Source organism: Marmota monax, unplaced genomic scaffold (assembly GCF_021218885.2).
Source record: "Marmota monax isolate L192 unplaced genomic scaffold, Marmota_monax_Labrador192_F-V1.1 WCK01_AAM20220418_F8-fsc00050, whole genome shotgun sequence".
Lineage (NCBI taxonomy): Eukaryota > Metazoa > Chordata > Mammalia > Rodentia > Sciuridae > Marmota > Marmota monax.
This window is the reverse complement of record NW_026694552.1, coordinates 2,535,766-2,550,687: the sequence shown is the minus strand read 5'-3', so window position 1 is coordinate 2,550,687 and position 14,922 is coordinate 2,535,766. Positions and strand designations below refer to the sequence as shown.

The following is a 14,922-nucleotide window of genomic DNA, read 5'->3' as shown; positions in this document are numbered from 1 at the left end:
AAAAACTGAAATAAGGGGATTGAGAATTTAGTTCAGTGGCAAAGCACTTGCATAGCACATGCAAGGTCCTAAGTTTGGTCCTTGGCCCCGAAAAAAAACCAATAACCCTGAAATAATATAGAGTAACTTCTTTGTCACAGTGTAATTAAGCAAGAATCAATAGTAAAAATAATTACAAAATGTTTGGAATTTGAATAACAAATTTGTCCAATGAAAAATTTTAAAATGTTTGGAGTGAAGGGTAATTAAAATTACATATCAAACATTATTTGGAAGAAAAAAGCTTGAGGACTATAACTGAATCATACCTAGAGAGATATTTATAACATGAAGTACACATATTAGAATAGAAGAAACACTGAAAATCAATGACCCAGGCAACTAGCTTCAGAATATGGAAACAGAAAACAATCTATACCAAATGAGTTAGAGGCAAGGAGACATAAATCTACAAGCAGAATTTAATGAAATAGAAAACAGACATATAATAAAATACATCAACAAAACTAAAGTTGATTATTTAGTAAATGATAATAAAAGTAATAAATACATAGTCTGACCTGTGATAAAATGAAAATGAACAAATAATAAATGGCAGGAACAAAAATTGAAGTATTTCCTCAAAACCTACAGATTTAAAAATATATTAAAAATAATTTTATGTCAATAATTTCAAATTTTAAATAAAATATATGAATTTCTAATGATATGCATCTTATAAATATTGAAACACAAATAATTAAAAATTCTTATTTATTCTTTAAATATAAAAGAAAAAAATCAAAAATTTAAAATCCTTTAAGATGTTTTCCACCAAGAAAATTTCAGACCCAGATAACTTCTGTAGTGAATACTTCCACACATACATCTTTTTAAAAGGTTTTTACAAATATTGTTTATTTTAATGAAGCTGGTACAGACAATGTCCATTTAAAACCCATATCCCAGGCCAAAAGTACAAATAAAATAAAAGGAGCAGTGTTCTGTTGTATACAGTTCTGCATGAATAACTAACTTATTAACTGCTAACGAAAATTAGAACTTTTCCAGTATCTTCTGACAAGATTTTTTTTTAAATCTTAAAACGTTTTCTCTTCAGTGAAGCCATCTTTGGAGTTAGTTGTTACTCTCCCCATGTCTGTTTGTCTTGACTCCAAAGCTGATATTCCTTTTGGTCCAGACCCTCAGATTTTAAAAGTAGCATCAGGTTAAGGAAAGGTCATTTTCCCACAGTTCAGTTCTCTGAAAAACTTCCATCTCTCACTGAAAGTCAGAGTCCAGGAGTGAAGCAGTCACATGCTAGAACTTCAGGGCCAATTGGAAAGTCATTATAGACAGTCACATTGGTCAGTCTTATTTACCACCAAAAGTCTGAAAATGTACAGTCCTGAAAAAGGTGGCCTCTCTGTAAATACGTGTAATTTTTTAAAAGGAGAGGTCAATATGAAGGGAGCTAAGGTTTGATCACCAAAAACTCAGCACAATGAAAACAAACAATAATGAATAATGAGCGCTAGAATTCAAATTACCAGATGTTTTAAAGAGATGGGTGCCAGTTTTCAATTCCATTTGAACACCATATTACAAAAGAACTATTTTTTTTAATAAAAAATGATTAAGGGAAAATAAAAAAATAAAAGAATATCTAAACCGTTGAATGGTTTGTTCCTGATAAACTTCAATCACATCTTCTTCCTCCATTTCCAGTTCTTTTGGAGTATGATTATCAGCAATTCTCTGACCTTCAAATAGAAACCCGAGTGAATTCATTGGAACTCCCTGTCTTTGACAGTGTGATTCTTTGAGTTTCTTGAGATGTGTTGTCATTTTTCACTTTGAAGTGAATCTCACTGCTATCCTGTCCAATTACTTTGTATTTAATTCATTCTCCTTCTTTCTTATCCCCCAAATCCTCAGTTGAATTTTTGCCTCCTGATCCGACATGGTGACTGTGGCTTCACCTGGGGGTCTCCGCACAGCAGCTGCTTTGGGTAGGTAGAACCTGGCTCCGGGGTTTACAATCCTTCCACACATACATCTAAGGAAGAAAATAGTATCCATCTAAAAGAGTCTTTCAGATAATTATAGAAGAGGAAATACTCTGAATGCCATTTAAGAGTACAGTATAACCTTAATATCAAAACCTAACAAGGCTATTATGGGAAAGGAAAAACCCAGGCCAATCTTTCTTGTTAACATAGCTGAAAAAAAATCCTATATGAGAAAAAATTCTACCATATAGGAAAAGAATAATATACTACAAACAAGTTAAAGTATTCAGGAGTTGAAAGATAGATATAAAATTTGAAAATCAATTGATATAATTCATTATATTAAGAGAATAAAGTCTATATGGTTATCTCAAAACATGAATAGATATAATTTACTAATATTCAGCATGAATTCATAATATAAAACATTATCAAATAGGAATAGAGACTTCCTTGATTTATTAAAATAAATTTGTAAAACACACATAGAAAACATCAAATTCAATGGTGAGAATTGAAATATTTCTCTTTGAAATTAAGAATAAGACAAGGAAGCCCTAGATCTTTTCAAAATATTACTGCAAGTCATAGAAAGTAAAAGAAAAGAAATCAAAACAGAGGAAAGGAAGTATTGGAAAGTCCCACACAGACAAGATGATTTTGTAATTTAGGAAATCTAAAAGAATCTATATGTATATTTTACAATGAATGAGTTTAAGTGCTCAGGATACAACAATATACAAAATTTCAATTTCATTTTTTAAAAAAATAGCTTGAGATATAATTCACAACTCACGAAGTCCACCATTTTAAGATGTGCAATTCCATAGTTTTTGGTATATCCATAAGATTGTGCAATCAACACCACTATCTAATTTTAGAACATTTTTTTTCTCTCCAGGAAAAGAATTTCTGTAGCGCTTAACAGTGAAACCCCATTTCCTCCCCATCAGGCTCTAGCAACTACTAATGTACTTTCTATCTCTTGGATTTGCCTTGCTGGACATTTGGTATAAATGGAGCATATAACAATTTTTTTAAAAAAGCAAATATTAGTTTTATCAGCACCAATCTCCAAATGACAGTATTCAAATATTTGCTTATAGAACACAGGTGCTGAAGGGAAAATATAATTCGTGACACAGAAACCATATTCTACAGTTAATTTAGAAAAAATGTAAGCATTATGTATTCATTATTATGGTCACTGGAACAATCTGAATGAGATCCTGGCTCTGCCATGTAATAATGATTTGACCTTGAACAAGGTACCTAAAGTCTTTCTGCACCTCAGTTCCCTCAATTTATAATGAAAACAATAACATAATCTATCTCATAGGATTATTACAAAAATTGACATATTTAGGTCATTAGAGAGTGCCAACAGGAAATATTAGCTATTTTTCAATGCTCCATAACCAATGCCAATATCTAATAATTAAGTATAACACAATCCAATCAGGGGATAAAAAAGGATTAGTTTGTTTTCAAATAATTGGAAAAAGTAAAAAGGAGACTACAAAACTAATTTCAACAGAATCTATTCTTTCTTCTTTAAGAGTCATTGAATACTTAAATACTCTTTCTGTCTTTTAAATTTTAATTGTCATATTATTATTGTACAAATTTGTAGGACACAAAGCAATGCTTTGAAAATATGTATACACTATTTGATCAGTGTATTTAGCATATTCATCACCTCAAATGGGACAAACAGAGAAAGAAATCAAATCTTATCACTCAAGAAAACCACCAAAACACAAAAATGGGGAAGAAAAGAATAAAGGATATACAAAATAATCAGAAAATAATTAACAAAATTACAGGAGTAAATTCTTTTTTAAAATTTGTGCTTATTAGTTATACATGACAGTAGAATGTATTTTAACACATTATACATATATGGAGTATAACTTCCCATTCTTCTGGTTGTACATGATGTGGAATTACATGGGTCACATATTCATATATGCACATAGGAAAGTAATATCCAATTCATTCTACTATCTTTCCTATTCCCATTCCCCTTCCTTCCCTTAATTCTCCTTTTTCTAATCCAAAGTACTTCTATTCTTTCCTACTCCCCTTATTGTGAGTTAGCATCCACATATGAGAGAGAACATTCAGCCTTTGTGTTTTAGGGACCGGCTTATTTCACTTAGCATGATAGTCTCCAGTTGATCCCTTTACTGGCAAATGCCATAATTTTGTTCTTTTTAAAATATTTTTAGTTGTAGTTGGACACAATACCTTTATTTCACTTATTTATTTTTATGTGGTGCTGAGGATCCAACCCAGGGTCTTGCACGTGCGAGGCGAGCGCTCTACCACTGAGCTGCAACCCCAGCCCAATTTTATTCTTCTCTATGGCTGAGTAATATTTCATTGTGTATATATACCACACTTTCTTTATCCATTCATCTGTTGAAGTGCACCTAGGCTGGTTCAATAATTTAGCTATTGTGAATTGAGCTGCTATAAACATTGATGTGGCTATGTCACTGTGTTATGCTGATTTTATGTCCTTTGGGTATAAACCTAGGAGTGGGATAACTGGGTCAAATGGTGCTTCCATTCCAAGTTTTCTGAGGAAACTCCATACTGCTTTCCATAGTGGTTGCACCAATTTGCAGTCCCACCAGCAATATATGAGTGTTGCTTTTCCCACACATCCTTGCCAACATTTAATGTTACTTGTATTATTGATAATTGCCATTCTGACTGGAGTAAGATGAAATCTCAGTGTAGTTTTAATTTGCATTTCTCTAATTGACTAGCGATGTTGAACATTTTTTCATATATGTGTTGGCCAATCATATTTTTCCTTCTATAAAGTGCTTGTTCAGTTCCTTTCCTCATTTATTGATTGGGTTATTTGTGGGGGTTTTTTGGTGTTAATGTTTTGAGTTTTTTGTATATCCTAGAGATTAATGCTCTGAGGTGTGGGTGGCAAAAATTTTCTTCCATTCTCTAGGTTCTCTCTTCACAAGAGTAAGTTCTTACATGAAAATAATAGCCTTGAATGTAAAAAAGGAATTAAATCCCCTAATTAAAAGATAGATGAGTGGATATAAAAAAAAAGAAGAAGAAAACAAGGACCCAATTATTTGCTGCCTATAAGAAACTCATTTCACTGTTACACACACAAATATACTGAAAGCAAATAGATGGAAATAGATATTCTATGCCAACAGACACGAAATGTGAGCAGGAGTGGCTATACTTACAACAGATGAAATAGACTTTAGGTCAAAAATTGTAAAAGAGACAAAAGAGAAATGAAAAAGAGAGAAATTCATCCAGACAATATAGCCATTGTTAAATATATATGCGCCCAACACTGGAGCACCCAAATACACAAAGCAATATTATTAGATCTACAAGGAGAGTTAGATTCTAATACAATAAAATTTAGGGATTTTAACACCCCAGTTTCAACAATGAACAGATCATCCAGGCAGAAAATCAACCGAAAAAAATTTAAATTAAATCATATCTAGCAGACATTTACAGAACACTTCATTCCACAGCTACAGAATATGTATTCTTTTCATTAGCACAAGGAAAATTCTCCAGGATAGACCAATTGCAGTTCTTTTTTTATTTATAACAATTGCAGTTCTTAATCAGCAAAATAATTGCAAAATAGAATTTTTAAATCCAGTACATGATATTCAAAACTTATATGGTAAAAAACATTACTGAGAAAAATGGAATGCCTAACTAAATGGAAGATATACCATAGTCATGGACTGGATAACTCAATATTAAGAAAATGGCATTTTCTATTAACTAACTAATCATATGTTTAATTCGATCCTAAATAAAACTCTTCCTTCCTACTGTCCTTTAATCCTTTCTGCCTTTCATGGACCTTAATAAGCTGTTTCTAAAGTATATATAAAAATGCAAAAAGTTAAGAATAGACTAAACATTATTGAAAAAAACTAATTTGGAAAGATTTTGTTCATCAAATATGAATACTAATATAAAGTCTAAATATCAATACATATTATTAAGTCCTAGTAATTTAGTGTGATGTTAATTCAAGGATAGCCAAAGAGACCAATGGAATCGAATAGATACCATAGAATAGAATAGAATAGAATAGAATAGAATAGAATAGAAACATATTCATGCATTATGGATCTTTGATTTATAATAAAATTGGGGAAGAGGATAACTATTTAACAAATAATGCTGAGTAAACTATATGCTCATGTGGAAAATATAAATCTTGACTCCTGCCTCACATCACAGTGTAGTTAATATTATGTAATATTATGTGTTAACTTGACTGGGCTATAGGGTGCTCAGACATTTATGCAAACATTATTTTGAGGTGTTCTGGATAAGATTAGTATTTGAATAATTAAAATAGATTGCCTTCTTTAATGTGGGTGAGTCTCAGCCAATCAATTAAAGACCTGAACAGAATACAAAACCTGAGTTAGAGAGGTCTTCTCTTGATTAATTGCTTGAGCTGAGAACTTACACCATGGCTTTCCTGTATCTATAGCTTTCTGAATGTAAATCTTTAGAGAGAGAACACCAATACAATACACAGAAACCCACTTCTGGTCAATTGTACATGAATCTCTAGAAAAAATATAACAATCTTCATAATTATGAAGTAGGAAGAGACTTTTTAAATTGGACCCAAATGTGTTGATTATAACAGAAAAAAATGAGAACTCTGATTAGGCTGAGGTAAGATTTTCCATTAGTCAAATGACACCATTGAGAGACTAAAAAAATATGCTACAGAGTGGGTGAACTATTTGCAATATATTTCACTGACAAAGAGCTCAGATATAAAATATATACATTAAAAACTGCTATAAAGCAATGTGGAAACATATAAAAGCCAATAATGGGACAAAAACCATATGAGAATAATATAATCACTAAGGATATCCAGCCAGACATGGTGGTGCACACCAGAATCCCAGTTACTCTGTAGGCTGAGGCAGGAGGATCACAGTTCAAGGCCAGCCTGGGCAACCTAGTGAGATCCTGTCTTAAAACCAAAAATAAAAAGGAGCCGGACTCCGTGGCACATGCCTGTAATCCCAGCAGCTCAAGAGGCTGAGATAGGAGGATCACAAGTTTAAAGCCAGCCTCAGCAATGGCAAAGCCTTAAGCAACTCAATGAGACCCTGTCTCTAAATAAAATACAAAATAGGGCTGGGGATGTGGTTCAGTGGTTGAGTGCCCCTGGGTTCAATTCCTGGTACTAGAAAAAAAAGTACTGGGGGATGTAGCTCAGTGGTAGAGCACCCCACTATCCCCCCATCCCCACAAATGAAGGTACTGGGCTGGGTTTGTGGCTCAGTGATAGAGTGCTTCCTAGCACATGTGAAACACTGGGTTTGATCCTCAGCACCACATAAAATAAATAAATAAAGTAAAGGTATTGTGTCCATCTGCAACTAAAAAAAATTGAAAAATGAAGATACTCAAATCATCAAAAATATATGAAAATGTGCTCAACTTCATTATTTATCAATGAAATTAAAATAACAAGTGATGATGAGAATATAGAAAAGTGAGAATTCGTTACTGCTGATAAGAGTGTAAATTGATACAAGCACTTTGGAAAAGTTTGATGTCATCTATTAAAGTTGAATATGTAACTCCACTCATAAATAGCTTCCTAACAGAAATATGCACACACATAAACCAAGATACATAAATGACAATGTACATGTCATCATTATTTATAAAATTTAAAACTGGAAATAACCCAAATGTCCATAAAGAGTAAAATAATAGTATAAACTGTGTTATTTTTACTAACAGTACACTACACATCAATGAAAATAACATAATATTTTAACATAAACATGGATTAATATCATAAGCATAGTGTTTTAGCTTGGGCTGCTATAATAAAATACCTGGACTGAGTGGCTTATAAACAACCAAAATTAATTTCTCATAGTTTTTGAAGCTGGGAAATGCAAGATCAGAGGCTAACAGGTTTGATACCTGGTGAGAACATACTTCCTTATAAATGACACTCTTTTTACTGTAACCTTATGTGTCAGAAGGTTAAGGGATCTCTCTGGGGTCCTTTTTTAATATAAGGGCACTAATCTCATTCATGGAGGCTATGTTCTCATGACCTAATCACCCTCCAAAGGCCTCTGTCTCCCAACACTATCACCTTGGAAATTAGGAGTTCAGCATATGAATTTGGAGAGGGCATAAAGATTTGGTCCAATTCACATGCTATTTAATAAAATATGCCAGCCATAAAAATATGTGCTACATAATTCCAATTATATGAAGTTAAACAATTGATAAAACTAAACTATACTGCCTAAGTCATAAAATATAAAGAAAATTAATGATTAACACAAAATTCAATATCATTATTATCTCTAGTGGGGAGGGAAGTTGGAATGATTGAGAGAGGATATCAGTAGTATCTCTGGGGTGTTAATGTTATTTTATTTCTTGATATGAGTGGTTGTAATCCAGGTTTTCATTATGTAATAAATAATTTAGCTCTATATTTTATGTATATGTGTGACTTTGAATGTGTGCCTTCATGATAAAATGTAAAATTTCAGAACTATGAGGAGAAATAAATCCACAACCATCATGAGATATTAACATATGTCTATCAATAATTGATAGAACAAAGCTGGGTGTAATAGTTCACATCTATATCTAGGGAAGCTGAGGCAGGAAGGTTGCATGTTCATAGTTAGTCTGAGCAAATTAGCAGGATGTTGTCTCAAAAATAATATTTAAAATGGATGGGGGTGTTGGGGTTGTGGTTCAGTAGTAGAGCACTTGCCTAGCATGTGTGAGGCACTGGGTTTGATTCTCAGCGCCACATATAAATAAATGAATGAAAATAAAGGTCCATCAATATGTAAAAAAAAAAAAAACAATTGATGGGGATGTAGCTCAGTAGCAAGGCACTTGCCTAGAATGTGCAAGGCCCTGGCCTCAATCCCCAGTACCACCCAAAACAAAATAAAACAAGCAGATAGAAAAATCTGAAATGATAAAGACTGAAGCAATTCAAGTACTAAACTCTCCTAAGGACATACATAGAACAATGTAGAAATAGTATTGGAACTTGGTTTGACTCAATAATCCATGATATTAGACAGCTTGATTGCTATTCTTTCTATGTGCATTACTATCTTTCTTATATCTGCATTACCAGTTTATGAGTTGTGTACTTGGTGGTGGGGAAGAGTCAGCTACTTTGGGCTCCATTTTGAAGGGAAAAAAGACACAGTTGGTACTGAAACCCATATCTGTGGCCTCCAGGGTATTCCTGGTACACTTGAAGATAAGCCTGTATAATTCAAGAGGGTGTTGTCCCTGTACCTCAAAGCTTTCTTTATAACAAATGTGTACCCTCTAAGGGAATGATTTTTATGAGAGCCTTTTCTTGGAGCTGTGGTGGACTGTTAGTTACCCCAATCCATTGCCCTCTGACTTTCTGTATCATCTAAAATGAAATTAGGATATGTTTTAAAAAAAAGCCTTGTGAAGGTCTTTAACTTGTGTTAAAGAAATAAGTCCATTAAGATGGAAGTTTAATTGGAAGTATATAGAATACCCCCCTTATCTCTTCTCTTACCACCATATTATCAAGGGTCTAGTGTAATAATATTAATTACAATGGAAAAAGCTGCAAATGACTCAGACTCTCTCTGAAGACTACTTAGGAAAGTCCAAAGTCAAGAAGGGAAACAAGAACACTGAAAAATCTAACACCTATAACAACAGCAAAAAGGAATCAAAACCCAACTCCTAGCCAGATTAACATAAATCCTTCCACTAGAGGCCTATTTACCTCAGTTCCTATTATCTGATATGACACATCTGATTTTAATGACAAAATAATAAAACACTACAAAAGATAAGACAAAAAGATCTGAAGGGATAAAGCAACATGAGAACCAGACTCACATATGATACAGTGTTTGAAATTATAAGTCAAAGAATTTAAAATAATTCGTGCACTAATGAAAAAAGCAGACAACGTAAAAGAATAGATAGGCAATATAGCCAGAGAGATGAAAACTCCAATAAAGACTCCAAAGAAAAATCTAGCTATAGAAATCATGAGATTTCTACAAGAAAAGAGTAGAGTGAAATATTTAAAGAGTTGAAAGAAAATAAACCAACCTAAAATTCTATATCTGGCAAAATATCTTTCAAAAGTGAAGAGGAAATAAAGACTTCCTCAGCCAAACAAAAACTGATAAAATTCAACACCAACAAAGTTGCCCTTCAAGAAATGTTAATTTTTTTCTTTGGGCAGAAGAAAAAGAATATTGGTCAATGATTAGATGCACATAAAGAATGGAAGAGTACTGGAAACGGAGTAAATGAAAGCAAAGTAACATTTTGTTATTCTTATTCTTAATTGATATAAAAGATAACTGTCTAAAGAAATAATAGCAACAATGAATTGAGTGATTATAGAGTATGAAAAGAATGACATGACAAGTACTCTATATTAAGTCAACTGAACTACAAGCAGATTAAACAGAAGAGTATTATTAGAGAAATCACTAAAACATTTTTTAAAGGAATAAAATTGAGATATCAAGAGAGGAGACAAAACAGAATCATGGCAAATACTGGACACAATGGCACAATGCTGTAACCCCAGTGGCTTGGGAGGCTGAGGAAGGAGAATCATGAGTTTAAAGCTAGCCTCAACAAAAGCAAGGTGTTAGGCAATTCAGTGAGATTCTGTCTCTAAATAAAATATAAAATTGGGCTGGATGGGAATCAACTTAATGAAAGAGGTGAAATATCTATACAATGAAAACTGCAGAACCCTAAAGACAGAAATCAAAGAAGACCTTAGAAGATGGAAAGATCTACCTTACTCTTGGATGGGCAGAATTAATATTATCAAAATGAACATAGTACCAAAAACACTGTACAGATTTAATGCAATTCCCATCAAAATCCCAATGGCATTTCTCATAGAAATAGGAAAAAGTAATCATGAAATTTATCTGGAAAAATAAGAGACCCAGAATAGCTAGAACAATCCTTAGCAGGAAGAGTGAAGCAGGTGGCATCAGTATACCAGACCTTAAACTATACTACAGAGCAATAGTAACAAAACCAGCATGGTATTGGCACCAAAACAGACTGGTAGACCAATAGTACAGAATAGAGGACACAGCGACTAACCCACAAAATTACAGTTATCTTACATTAGACAAAGGTGCCAAAAACATACATTGGAGAAAAGATAGCCTCTTCAACAAATGGTGCTGGGAAAACTGGAAATCCATATGCAACAAAATGAAATTAAACTCATATCTCTTACCATGCACAAAACTCAAAGTAGACAAAGGACCTAGGAATTAAACCAGAGACCCTTCATCTAATAGAAGAAAAAGTAGGCCCTAATCTCCATCATGTGGGATTAGGCCCCAACTTCCTTAACAAGACTCCTGTGGAGCAAGAATTAAAATCAAGAATCAATAAATGGGATGGACTCAAACTAAAAAGTTTCTTCTCAGCAAAAGAAACAATCTGTGAGGTGAATAGAGAGCCTAGATTTTGGGAGCAAATCTTTACCCCTCACACATAAGATAGAGCACTAATCTCTAGGGTATATAAAGAACTCAAAAAGCTAAACACCAAAAACAAAAACAAACCACATAACCTAAACAATAAATGGGCCAAAGACCTGAACAGCTGAACAGACACTTCTCAGAAGAGGATATACAATCAATCAGCAAATAGATGAAAAAATGTTCATCATCTTGGGGCTGGAGCTGTGGCTCAGCGGTAGAGTGCTTGCCTAGCACATGTGAGGCGCTGGATTTGATTCTCAGCACCACATAAAAAAATAAATGAGTAAATAAAATAAAGGTATCTTGTCCAACTACAAGTAAACATATTTTGAAAATGTTTATCATCTCTAGCAATTAGAGAAATGCAAATCAAAACTACTCTAAGATTTCATCTTACTCCTGTCAGAATGGCAGCTATTAAGAACACAAACAACAGTAAGTGTTGCCAAGGATGTGGGGAAAAAGATACATTCATACATTGCTGGTGGGACTGCAAATTTGTGTAGCCAATATGGAAAGCAGTATGGAGATTCCTTGGAAAACTGGGAATGGAACCACCCTTTGACCCAGCTATCCCTATCCTCGGTCTATACCCACAGGACTTAAAAACAGCATACTACAGGGACACAGCCACATCAATCTTTATAGCAGCACAATTCACAATAGCTAAACTGTGGAACAAACCTAGACGCCCTTCAGTAGATGAATGGATAAAAAAAATGTGGCATACATACACAATGGAATATTACTCAGCAATAAAAGAGAATAAAATCATGGCATTTGCAGGTAAATGGATGGCACTGGAGAAGATAATCCTAAGTGAAGTTAGTCAATCCCAAAAAAACAAATGCTGAATGTTTTCTCTGATGTAAGGAGGCTGATTCATAGTGGGGTACGGATGGGGGGCATAGGAGGGATAGACGAACTCTAGATAGGGGAGAGGGGTGGGAGGGGAAGAGAGAGGGTATGGGGTTAGAAATGATGGTAGAATGTGATGGACATCACTATCCAAAATACATGTATGAACTTTTCAAGCTACTTCGGGAAATAGAAAAAGAGGGAGAACTTCCAAATTCATTCTACGAGGCCAACATCACCCTGATACCTAAACCAGACAAAGACACTTCAAAGAAAGAAAACTACAGACCAATATCTCTAATGAACCTAGATGCAAAAATCCTCAATAAAATTCTGGCCACTCGGATACAAAAACATATCAAAAAAATTGTACACCATGATCAAGTAGGATTCATCCCTGGGATGCAAGGCTGGTTCAATATACGGAAATCAATAAATGTTATTCACCACATCAATAGACTTAAAAATAAGAACCATATGATCATCTCGATAGATGCGGAAAAAGCATTCGACAAAGTACAGCATCCCTTTATGTTCAAAACTCTAGAAAAACTAGGGATAACAGGAACATACCTCAATATTGTAAAAGCAATTTATGCTAAGCCTCAGGCTAGCATCATTCTGAATGGAGAAAAATTGAAGGCATTCCCTCTAAAATCTGGAACAAGACAGGGATGCCCTCTCTCTCCACTTCTCTTCAACATAGTTCTCGAAACACTGGCCAGAGCAATTAGACAGACGAAAGAAATTAAAGGCATAAAAATAGGAAAAGAAGAACTTAAATTATCACTATTTGCAGATGACATGATTCTATACCTAGCAGACCCAAAAGGGTCTACAAAGAAATTATTAGAGCTAATAAATGAATTCAGCAAAGTGGCAGGATATAAAATCAACACGCATAAATCAAAGGCATTCCTGTATATCAGCGACAAATCCTCTGAAATGGAAATGAGGACAACCACTCCATTCACAATATCTTCAAAAAAAAAAATACTTGGGAATCAACCTAACAAAAGAGGTGAAAGACTTATACAATGAAAACTACAGAACCCTAAAGAGAGAAATAGAAGAAGATCTTAGAAGATGGAAAAATATACCCTGTTCATGGATAGGCAGAACTAACATCATCAAAATGGCGATATTACCAAAAGTTCTCTATAGGTTTAATGCAATGCCAATCAAAATCCCAACGGCATTTCTTGTAGAAATAGATAAAGCAATCATGAAATTCATATGGAAAAATAAAAGACCCAGAATAGCAAAAACAATGCTAAGCAGGAAGTGTGAATCAGGCGGTATAGCGATACCAGACTTCAAACTATACTACAGAGCAATAGTAACAAAAACAGCATGGTACTGGTACCAAAACAGGCGGGTGGACCAATGGTACAGAATAGAGGACACAGAAACCAATCCACAAAACTACAACTATCTTATATTTGATAAAGGGGCTAAAAGCATGCAATGGAGGAAGGATAGCATCTTCAACAAATGGTGCTGGGAAAACTGGAAATCCATATGCAACAAAATGAAACTGAATCCCTTTCTCTCGCCATGCACAAAAGTTAATTCAAAATGGATCAAGGAGCTTGATATCAAATCAGAGACACGCCGTCTGATAGAAGAAAAAGTTGGCTACGATCTACATACTGTGGGGTCGGGCTCCAAATTCCTCAATAGGACACCCATAGCACAAAAGTTAATAACTAGAATCAACAAATGGGACTTACTCAAACTAAAAAGTTTTTTCTCAGCAAAAGATACAATAAGAGAGGTAAATAGAGAGCCTACATCCTGGGAACAAATCTTTACTCCTCACACTTCAAATAGAGCCCTAATATCCAGAGTATACAAAGAACTCAAAAAATTAGACAATAAGAGAACAAACAACCCAATCAACAAATGGGCCAAGGACCTGAACAGACACTTCTCAGAGGAGGACATACAATCAATCAACAAGTACATGAAAAAATGCTCACCATCTCTAGCAGTCAGAGAAATGCAAATCAAAACCACCCTAAGATACCATCTCACTCCAGTTAGATTGGCAGCCATTATGAAGTCAAACAACAACAAGTGCTGGCGAGGATGTGGGGAAAAGGGTACACTTGTACATTGCTGGTGGGACTGCAAATTGGTGCAGCCAATTTGGAAAGCAGTATGGAGATTTCTTGGAAAGCTGGGAATGGAGCCACCATTTGACCCAGCTATTCCCCTTCTCAGTCTATTCCCTAAAGACCTAAAAAGAGCATGCTACAGGGACACTGCTACATCGATGTTCATAGCAGCACAATTCACAATAGCTAGACTGTGGAACCAACCTAGATGCCCTTCAATGGATGAATGGATTAAAAAAAATGTGGCATTTATACACAATGGAGTATTACTCTGCATTAAAAAATGACAAAATCATAGAATTTACAGGGAAATGGATGGCATTAGAGCAGATTATGCTAAGTGAAGCTAGCCAATCCCTAAAAAAAAACAAATGC

General features: G+C 34.2%; 1 pseudogene; it reads right to left on the bottom strand.

Annotated features, from left to right (window-relative positions):
* Positions 1-426: 426 nt before the first annotated feature.
* LOC124076726 (small ubiquitin-related modifier 1-like) lies at positions 427-1,944 on the bottom strand (annotated as a pseudogene).
* Between the last annotated feature and the right edge of the window lie 12,978 nt (positions 1,945-14,922).